Here is an 11,285-nt window from a genome sequence, read left to right as displayed (position 1 = left end):
AACCAGGCATAAATATCCTCACTCCTATGGTAATTCTGTACCAGGTCTTTGGGAATATATACTTTACCCCCATGCACTGGCTGTGCGCTGCCACCATTTGAACTGGCATCCACCTCCTTGGCTTTAAGATCCAGTTCTCTCATGCTCAACTCATGAGCCAAAAGCAATTTCTTCTCTTCTAAGGCACAGGCCTTTTCTACTTCTAATTGCTTCATTTTCATTCTCATGACTTCCAAGTCATATTCTCTTACTCTCTGATTTTCTTGTAACTCTTCTGGGGTGGCGCCCCTGCTGGAGTGGTTGCTGCCAGCTCCTGCACCTACTCTGCCCACTGGCAGATCTGTGACTTGAAAAGTATTCCCTGCATCCACATCATCATTTCCCTCTTGTGCCTCCCGATGGTCCTTCAAGATTCTTTGCAGCTCCTCCTTCCTGTAGCCGCTCTTTATGGGGCACTCCAACTGGTTGCAGAATCGCTGGAGCTGTGTAACTTTGTAAGAATACAGATCCTCGATGCAAAACGCTAATTCTACTTCCTTACTGGGTGCCTTCCCATTCAAAGACATGATGTTTTAGAAGAGTTACTCAAAAATCGAATCAAAAATCAAAAACCAGTAGTATGTGGTGGCGTAGTGGTCTGCACTCACTAGTGATGTACATCAATTACTGTGGGTCTAGTACAAATACAAGTTCAATCCTCACCGCTGACCAACAATGTTAGAACTGGGGGTCTCTAGTTGGCAGAGGTAGGTACCACTGTCCAAATAGGGACCCTTGCTTCTAGTCAGGGTAAGGAGGAAACCCTCTGAGATAACCCCTGCTCACCCTCTAGGTAGCTTGGCACGAGCAGTCTAGGCTAACCAGAGGCAATTTGTAAAGTATTTGTACCAACACTCAAAGTAACATAGTGAAAACACCACAAACTGACTCCACAACAGTTTAGAAAAATAAAGGTATTTAATCTAAACTACACAAGACCAAAACGACAAAAATCCAACATACACAGTTCAAGAATATGGTTTCAAAAGAGTTCTTACGGTTTTCGATAAAGTTCCTTAGGTTGCGATAGAATAATCCACAGATGCGTGAAAAGTTCACAGTTGCCTCACGTTTACTCACAGTACCTTTTAGTTGCGACAAAGTTCCAAAAGCAGAAGCTGGTGTGGTGGAAAACAAGCGATGCGTTGCTCCTGAGACCCTGGGGAGGCGTTTGCGACAGCCCCGCTGGCGTGCTGCGACGAATCCGGTCTGTATGGGGAGGAAGGCCACTTGAATGGATTCCGGTGCGGAGGTTCCGTAGGAAGTTTGTTCTCGCAAAGGCACGATGCGACGATCTCTGGAGTTGCGACGATCTCCGGGGCGACGATGCGCGGACCAGCGGTGATCTTCTCTCTCGCAGCTCCTCAACGCGATGGTTTCTGCGACGCCACTCGCAGCGACGTGATGCGGTCCGCAAGCAAGCGGTGCGGCGATCTCACCCAGCGACGACAGGCTCTTCGACGACACTCGCAGCGATGTTTGACTTTCCCGCACCGGTCTGGTGCGTCCCACTAACGAAGGATGTGACGGCTCTGGCAGCGGCGTCAGGCGCTGCGACGATCTCGACCTTCGTAGCGGCGGGAAACTTTTCGCACTGTCGGGGATGCGCTCCGCAAGCGAGCGATGCGACACTTTTCAATTGCAAAAGTCTCTTAAGCTTAGTTTCAAGCTTCCCAGCACAGGTATAACTTCCAGAGGCCCCACAACTGGATCAAGCACTCTAGGAAGGACGGAACTCTCTCGGCAGAGTTCAGGGAAGCTGGGGGTGAAGTCCTTTTGTTCCTGGGACTTCAAAACAGGGAGCCAGCTCTACTCAGGCCCTTGGAGATTCCTTCAAGACAGGGGACACAGCTCAACAGCAAAGTCCTTCCCCTCTCCTTGGCAGCAAAGCAACAGCAGGTCAATCCAGCAGACCAACAGCAGGACAGTCTTCCTTCTTCAGTTTCAGCTTTCTTCTTGGCAGAGGTTCCTTCTTGATTCCAGGATGATCTAATTTTCTGTTGTCAGGGGTCCTGTACTTATACCCCTAAAAGTCTTTGTTCTCTTTGTGCAAGTGTGCCCTGAGCCCGGTCTGAACCAGTTCTGGGTGTCTCCTGAGTACTTTGTTTTCCTGGCTTCGTCTTTCCTTTCAGAATGAGGGGCAGGGTCGTCAGCCGCCCAGCAGGAGGTGGAGCCAGCATTGTGGAATGCAGGCACAGCCCTATTCAGGCCCAGGTGCTAACTCCTCCCACCACTCCAGTCGCAGATGCAGTCATTCAGCCTAGGGATGACTCAGCCAGCCTCCTGGGGCATCCCCAGCCCCTGTCACTCTCAAACCAGACAGTGAATCTACAAACAGGCCCAGGCACACAGAAGGGTCAGACAAGAGAACAGCAACTTTAGAAAAGTGCTGTTCTCAAACACAGGATTTAAAAACAACCTTTCCTAAAAGATGTGTTATTAAATTCTGAGTTCAGGGATACTAGGTACTTATTTCCCATCTTGTTCCTATGAGAAGAAATGCTGGCAGCCATTGTAGCCAGCATCCCCCATGTTAATCTATGGAGCAAGATAGCCTTACAATAGTGAAAAAACGAAAATGGCTGCCATTCACTATCAGAGCATGTCACCTGCACTAGTACATGCTCTATCTTTTACAAACACTGCACCCTGCCCAGGGGGGTACCTTGGGCCTTCCATAGGGGTGACTGATGTGTACAAAAAGGGAAGGGTTAGGCCTGGTCAGTGGGGACACTGACCAGTAGGACATGGCAGTTTCTAAACTGCACACAGGCACTGCAGTGTCAGGTCTGAGACATCATTTTAGGGCTACTCCTGTGGGTGGCACAATCAGTGCTGCAGGCCCACTAGTAGCATTTGTCATCACCAGCCCTGGCACACCCAGTGCACTTTACTAGGGACTGCAGGGTGATACAAATATGCCAAACATATATATCCAATCGGAATAACACTTTATATAGGGAGCACTTACACTCTGGCACTGAGTGGCAGAGTGTCCAAAGCATCTAAACCAGCAAAAACGAAATCCAGCACAGCATCAAAAATACAGGAGGTAGAGGCAAAAAGATAGGGGAAAACCACGTCAAAGATGCCAGGTCTAACAGTATAGAATTTGCCCTGGCTAAAGCTAGGGGTACAGCCTCTATGGTAAAAAATTTGAAAACATGGGACCCTATGGATCTGTAGATATAGACTAGCAGTGATAAGGAAGGTAATTACTATTATTTAGGAATTGGAATGTCCTGGATTAGGTAGACCAGCTTCTGATGAGGATTATGATTATTCTGTCTCTTTTTTCTTTTTAATTGATGATTATTTGTGTATAATTGAATTTATGTTATGAATTATTGTATATTATCCTTATGTGATGTCAATAAAAAATGTGGGGAAAAAAAGGAATAGAAAAGTGTTCCATAAGCTGGGGTGCTGCTCATACATTTTTGATAAGGTCCTTCATAGTGAAAGAACAAATCAAGATGTCTTCACTATAAATCAAGATTCACAGATATATGTTTTCACTGAGCATCTCCTTGATAAAGAACTGGAAGGGAGTTGTAAATCCCCAAGGGCATTAACTGATATTCATACCATCCAAATGTCCTATGCATTTTTGTTGGATTCATTGCCTTCTGAGGCTCTCATAAAATGGTGTGCCCACACAGATCCAAATGATGGTATACTGTAGTATCATTGACTTGATTCCAGGATCACTGGAATCAGAGAAAATAACTACCAATTCTAAAAAGTGATCTTGTTAAGTGCTCTGAAATCAATAAGGGCTAACTTACCCTCTTTTTGAGTATGAAAAAGAAGGAAGAGAAGATTAGTGATTTAAAGAGTCTGATGAAGCCTGAAGCTAAACTATCCTCACTAAAGGTCTCGAGGTGCTCATTGTATTTGTCTGACAGGGCATATATTTAACCGTGCTGTACTGTGGATCTCTGATGATGATCGAAGCCAAAGTCGTGATGGAGTGGAAGAGTGTTTGCTTTAACTTTGTTGAAGACATCATGAAAATAGTGGTATTGAACAGGCAATTGCCTACTTAATCGATACCAGAAGCAGGTTCCACAGCACATGATGTTGACTTTTTATTTGTAACAGCAGTAAGATTTTAGGCAGAACTTTGACTGAATCCCACAATGCCCTTTCTCAAAACAATGTTTCGATTTAAATGATACAATCAGGATACCATCAAAAATATCTGAAACCATGGTCCATCTATCAGATTAAAGACAAGGGTCTCAATATGTGTAGCCTGGATGGTTAAAGTTACCAGAAGTGTTTGAGATGTAAGTGGTCCTGAAGTCAGCTCCTGAATTGTTAGTACTTGTTTTTGAGTCGTGTTGTTTGGGATGTATGACATCACAACACATGCTTTACCTCCGCATGCCATTCAACGCAGTTTTTACAACGCAAGTCGTTAAAACAACTTGCGTTGGGGGGTGCTGGATAGTGGAATAGTTTAATTTTCTATTCCAACTCCAGTCCCCGTGGATAGTAGGGAAGGTGTTGGATAGAAAATTAAACTATTCCCTATCGTACGGTGCCCTCCAGCGCAAGTCGTTGTAACGACTTGCGTTGTAATACCTGCGTCGTAATGGTAGTGCGGAGTAAAAGTTGCGTTGTAAAGGATGTTCCCCGTTGTTTGCATATGGGCAACCAATCAACTCAGCATACTGTCTAGCCATAAAATTTCCGATAGTACAGGAATTGATGAGTAATTGTGCTTCAGTTTTTCCCGATACAAATTCACATCAGCTGGTATCAAAAGACTTGAATAGTAGGAATCTGCTGTCTCTGCCAGGATGTGTGATCCGCATCAGGAAAACCCAGAAGTGTGATCTCTTTCCTTTCAAGGCATATCTTTCTGCGACTCTTCTTGAGCAAGCCAGGGCCAGACTGGGAACCAAAATGGGCCCTGGCAAAGTGCCCGGCAGGCCTCCCCTCCCCACTCCGGGGGGTTGGAGGTTCCGCCGAGCTGTTTGTCAGGGCTGGGTTTCAGCCGATTTTGTTACAGGGCCGATAGTGCAGCTAAGCTGCAAAAACGGCCCTGTAACAAAAACGGCCCCCAGGGGCCCAAAACCAGCCACCACCCTTGCGGCGCACCGGGGGATTGCCAAGTGCCCGCAACGGCCAGTCCGGGCCTGGAGCAAGCAATGATGGTTTGGGCTGCATTCTTCACTTCGAGTGTCATTCCTTCCTGAAATGACCCTCCTTTCCACAGAAAGGAACAGATTCCAAGAACTTCACATCTCTTTCTCCTATTTGGTGATCAGTCATGAACAATTCCAAAATTCACAAGTTTAAGACCATGTATGCCTATGGTGTTTCCAGTCTTCTCTTCACAGTGATGCTTTTCATACCGATCCATCCTTATTATCCTTTTCCTTCAGTCACACTGCAGTCCAATGGGACTACCAGTTCAATCAGTTTGGGTAAGAGGTCTGTGGATCATTTATCTGCACCAGGAGATCCTTTAAATGTCCCATCAAATCTTTTCTGAAGTGTAATATCCACTTTTCTTCTGGCCATCCTGCCTCTGCTACCAAATAAAATACGTAAAGTATGAGGCCGAGTCCTGGCTACCTTGCTTAGAATTCAGGAGCTCATTGTTCACAGAATGAAAAAAAGTTTGTTATCTGAAAATGTCCTTCAACTTTCTTGAATGCACGATAATTGTACAATAATGGATTGTCCCCTTCAGCTGAAGGAATTAAGAAAAAATGCTGCTGGTTACAGGTAAAGTGAAAAATAAATAAGGGTTTGACTGTTCATTAAGGAATGCTTCCTTCAGATTGTCAAAAGACACACAATTGATGGACAGAATGCAGAACAAATCAAAACATTCACCCCCAGTCAAGAGATCTGGGTTAAATCCATCATTGTTTTGCTCACCATGCCATCCCAGTTTAGACCTGGCCATATGCAAATGAGTCTTGACCCTGTGCTTCATAGGAACAGTCCAGCCAGAACTGCCAAGCCAGGTCCTCCCTGGACAGAAAACAAGCCTCTTAGGACTGCTTTCGGGGTTTCACCCCTCTTCAGCCAGGATAGCTTGATTCCAGTGGCACAGTGAGCCCAAGACCCACGTCTGGGCATACCTGGTGCACTTAGGGTGAGGGCGCAAAAGACACACAATTGATGGACGGAAGGCAGAACAAATCAAAACATTCCCCCCCAGTCAAGAGGTCTGGGTTAAATCTATCATTCTTTTGCTCACCATGCCACCCCAGATTAGACCTGGCCATAGGCAAATCAGTCTTGACCCTGTGCCTCATTGGAACAGTCCAGCCTGAACTGCCAAGCCAGGTCCTCCCTGGACCGGAAACATGCATCCTAGGACCGGTTTCGGGGTTTCAACCCTCTTCAGCCAGGATAGCTTGATCCCAGTGGCACGGTGAGCCCAGGACCCACGTCTGGGCATACTGGGCGCACTTAGGGCGAGAAAGCAAAAGACACACAATTGATGGACGGAATGCAGAACAAATCAAAACATTCACCCCCAGTCAAGAGATCTGGGTTAAATCCATTGTTCTCTTGCTCACCATGCCACCCCAGTTTAGACCTGGCCATATGCATATAGGTCTTGACCCTATGCCTCATGGGAACAGTCCAGCCCGAACTGCCAAGCCAGGTCCTCCCTCGCCTGGAAACAAGCATCCTAGGACCGGTTTCGATGTTTCAACCCTCTTCAGCCAGGATAGATTGATTCCAGAGGCACAGTGAACCCAGGACCCATGTCTGGGCATACCTGGCGCACTTAGGGCGAGAAAGCAAAAGACACAGAAATGATGGACGGAATGCAGAACAAATCAAAACATTCACCCCCAGTAAAGAGATCTGGGTTAAATCCATCATTCTTTTGCTCACCAAGCCACCCCAGTTTAGACCTGGCCATATGCAAATGAGTCTTGACCATGTGCCTCATAGGAACAGTCCAGCCAGAACTGACAAGCCAGGTCCTCCCTGGACAGAAAACAAGGCTCTTAGGACTGCTTTCGGGGTTTCACGCCTCTTCAGCCAGGATAGCTTGATTCCAATGGCACAGTGAGCTCAAGACTCATGTCTGGGCATACCAGCTGGTGAATGAATGAATGACTGAATGATAATGACTGAATGAATGGATGAATGAATGAATGTGAATGGCCAAATACTCGCAGACAGGGGTCTGTGCGTGGAGGTAATTCCATTGACCATGAGGGAATGTGTGAGTTGCGCATGCAAGTTGTCCAAGCATTGAATCAGCCTCGTTGTGGTCCCCTGCAGCTGTGCCACTTCTAAGAGAATGCAATGGTTATAATTCTGTAAGGCAGTTCACATAGTGGCTAAGTTGGCCATGGTCACCCAATGGGAATGCAGTGCTTTTTTACTTGCCTATTTGTGAGGAGCCTAAATGCAGAAACCTGTATGGTGGTGGTGTTTATCCTAAAAGAGCGGCATGTATCCATCGCTCCCTAGCCCACTTGCAAATACTACCAGGAAGTGTCACGGGGCGAGTGAAGGCGACAAAAAAATGAAAAAGGCAGAGAGAGAACAATAATCTTGTACTGCTTGGTACACCCCTGTCATGTTGGTAGGCGTCTACAATCTGATTGCATCCTGTGTGCTGGATGTGATGTACTTGGAGAAAGATCACTAGGTTATTGATAGAATAATCAGCTCATTGGCATATGCCAAATGAGTTATCCTCTCCCCCCTGGATCTGAATATTTGGGAACCCGTAGGAGCCAGGCAATCTGACAAATCTGCGAATTATGAAGACAATAACAAGGGGGCAAAATGCAGCCCTCCTTAAGTACATTTGCAGCTTGCATTGTTAGTGTAAAAAGTTTAATTACACGCAGATATCAGAATACACTTCCATTAAAAACGAAGTAGGATTGGTCAACTCCCCGTGCACGTAGTTAAGCGAAATTGATCAACTTTACTGAAAGATGTTTAGTAATTGCTAAAGCTAACAAAAGGTTTATTGGAATTACTATCTATATGCTTTTCTTGACAATACCATAAGGACACTATGTTATCTATTCCAGAACAGTTTGCATTAAAGCCTGTTTGAGAGAACTTTTACAGTTTCCACTCAGATACCCAAAGTTAATGTTTTTGTAACTTCAGTTGGCAGGAAACTTACCCCCTGAGACAAGCAAAGCAATTAAGCATAACTTTTGGGCTCAGCCTAGGACCCAGATTTGTATAGTGGCTGTTAAATTGAGCCTCTTCTGACCTAAACATTTCTTTTGGAAAGTGAAATACTAAAATCGTTAACAAATTTTTTGAGACCAAAAATAGTTGAACTGGAACATCAAGCAAACAAGTCTGCCTTTGAGTACAATCAATTAATCAAAGAGAGAAGTGGACGTTTTCCTTAAATGATGTTAGCGCTAGGGTTAAATTGATACTTTAAGTAGCATGGTCACTTTCCAAATAAGGATTCATATCAAAATCCTCACACGACCAAAAATCAGTAAAATGCCTTGGAGAGTAATGGAGGGCTGTGTTTGCACCCACAGAAAAGTCTGTAATTTGCCCTGAGGGGTCAGACTGTCGTCTTCCATTCTGAGTTCAAAACCCCAATTCATGGTATAAGGTATAAATAGCTTTGCCATGTTCACTATTCTTTTGTTTTTTGGGGACAAACTTCGGGAAATCAGCGAGACCCCAAACTCCTGTGCGTCTGGGTTACGACACACACTTCTGTGTTGAAGTCACCAGTACTTAGGATGAGACTTTTGAGCACCTCTGCATTAGATCATCAGTTTCATTCTGGGGGACGGTGCTCAGCATCAGGCTGCACTTACAGCTGGGTGCTGGCATGTATAGTTTATTATGACAAGAGGTGTGATGTGAACATCTGCACTACAACAACAAGCAGATATTTAGAGGTCACAAACAGCTGCTTTCCCTACTAAACCCCAGTTTGGAGCCCACCAATGCAAGAAGCCCGCCGCTTTGACTCGCAGTTATTCCACTTTAAGCAGCTGTCTTAAAACAAGAAAAGTTCAGTTTAGTGTTAGACAGTTTCCATGACTCCTGTAAACAAATAATATGAAATGTGTTTAAGGAATGTGTCAAATCATGTCCCCCGCATTTACATGTTCGTCAAAGCCAGCAATATTTCGTTTAGAAAGGAAACAGAGGCTTGAGTCCTTCTAAATAATATGTTTTTTTAGATCTGGCCTAGAGACAACTTTAGCTGCCTGCAAGTATCACATAAAATAAAACGTTCCTAAAATGTATTATATATAGCTACAAAGAATGGCTTTGGATTAGCCCTCTCTGTCTATTGGTCAGGTCAGCTGTTGTTCTCATTGTGGTTCCATCCACCATATTATAGGGCAAGGGGAAGTTGACCAGCCTTCTTCAGCCACTTTCTCTCCCAATGAGAATGGTGGCATGTAGCCTCATCACATGTGCACGTCCTCTGTAAAAGAAGTGCACTTCTGGGCCAGTGCTTTCACTAAATGCTTTACGTTGCTATGTTTTTTCCCCATTTCTTCTTCTTTTTAAGCAGTGCTTTAAATGGGCAGGTGCTGTCAGTACTGAGTACCTGCACTTATTTATTTAGTACCTGCACTTCTCAGCACTGCTGCAGTACATTTAATCCGAGAGTACCGGCGCTTCTTAAGAGCAACGGGTACTCTAAATAGTGACCCCTGCACTTCTATAGTTCCATTTAAAATGCTGTTTTTAAGTCAACCTTCCAAAGACACTTGTTCTACTGTGTTCACATTTAGATCTATGGTATACATACTTACCATCTACTTTTACATGTTGAATATTTGCCATTATATTTTACACTTTCATTATGAACAGAAGTTATTATATGACAAACTGCATTGTATTTTAATTGTATTTATTCTTTTAGATACTGATTATTTATTCTTGTCTTGCATTTGCAGTGTTATGGCCCTGCTGCGTGAAATACTTATCTGAATGGATCACCCCTGCGTGTCTAAACTGTCTTCGGAGTATAGTTATTAAAAGCCAATATTGTCTTTTCTTTACACCTATAAGAACAATATTTTCTTGTGATGTGCATTAAAACTAAAAAGTTATTTACACCTATTCTAATACAGCTGACTGCTGGGAAGCGCCAGTCCTGTTCTAGTAGCATGGTATGCAATGTTCATTTCATTTATACATGTGGAACGTTTATTGCGAGCACATGTCCTCCGAGTGTAGCTGGTACCCTGATGTCTTGTTTTCTCTTTTTGTGGCATAAGTGTGCAATCAAAAATAAAAGGAAATAGCCGTTGCACCAGCTTGCTAATGCTAGCAATATTGTATTTGGCAATTTTGTTTTCAATTCTGTATCAATTGTAAGTAAATTGGGAGAGTGATTGGTTACAGTGGGAGAGTGGCTGGGTCATGTGAAAGCGAAAAGTGACGTGGCTTGTGAATGATGACAGAAAAGTCCGAATAGACGATCTTTGTTTTAGTGTCGTGCATCGAGAGGTAGTGTTAGCCAGTAGTGCCACGAAGTGTTATGAGTGCTTGAGCAGATCGCTAAGTAGTTACTTTGGCTTTGAGGCGCTCTCAGCAGCCCGATATGCATTTCCAGTCGAGCCCAGATCTCCTCGCGGGCCAGCATTATGATGGCTGGTGTTGGTTTAGTGCTGCGTTGCATTTGCCTGGCTGTGGCGGCATCTGGGCGGTGCGCGTTTTGTGGGCTGCGGGTGAGTCCTCCTTTTAGGCTCTTTGTTGTAAAAACGCATCGAAGCTACAGCGCGTGGGCATCGCGTGGCAGTGTATATAATGCACGCTATTTATCAAAGGTTGGACTGTGCAAACACACGTCACAAAGGCGACTCAAAGCTGGACGCATTGGCTACAGTGGCACCTGACACTGGTAGCGCTACGTTCACTTAGACGAGGCACGTGCACAGATTTGTGAGCTGTTCCTCTCCCCGGGTCGAGACTTTAAGACAGTGAACAGCAGGAAGACCCGGGGGTCACTGTCCCGGAGACGGGCCAGTCCCATCCGAGTCACCACAGCGGCGCCATACACGCTATGTGTGCCCGATTGCGATCTTTCACAGCGCCTCGTTCTCAGCATCCCATTCACGGCGCTCCTTTAAGAGGCAGAAAACGGGTAAAATTGCATAGAGATGAGAAAGCGGGGAGCAGGCGTGAGGCGCACAGTGCAGCGTGGCATAAGAGTGGCGCTCTGCTACAGCAGGCCCGTGACCGCTGGCAGAGTCTGCTGCCGGGGCCGTTCCGGTGCGAGTGGCGGGCAGGCACAG

Source organism: Lissotriton helveticus, chromosome 4_1 (genome assembly GCF_964261635.1).
Source record: "Lissotriton helveticus chromosome 4_1, aLisHel1.1, whole genome shotgun sequence".
In the NCBI taxonomy this organism is placed as follows: domain Eukaryota; kingdom Metazoa; phylum Chordata; class Amphibia; order Caudata; family Salamandridae; genus Lissotriton; species Lissotriton helveticus.
This window is presented reverse-complemented; position numbering follows the sequence as displayed.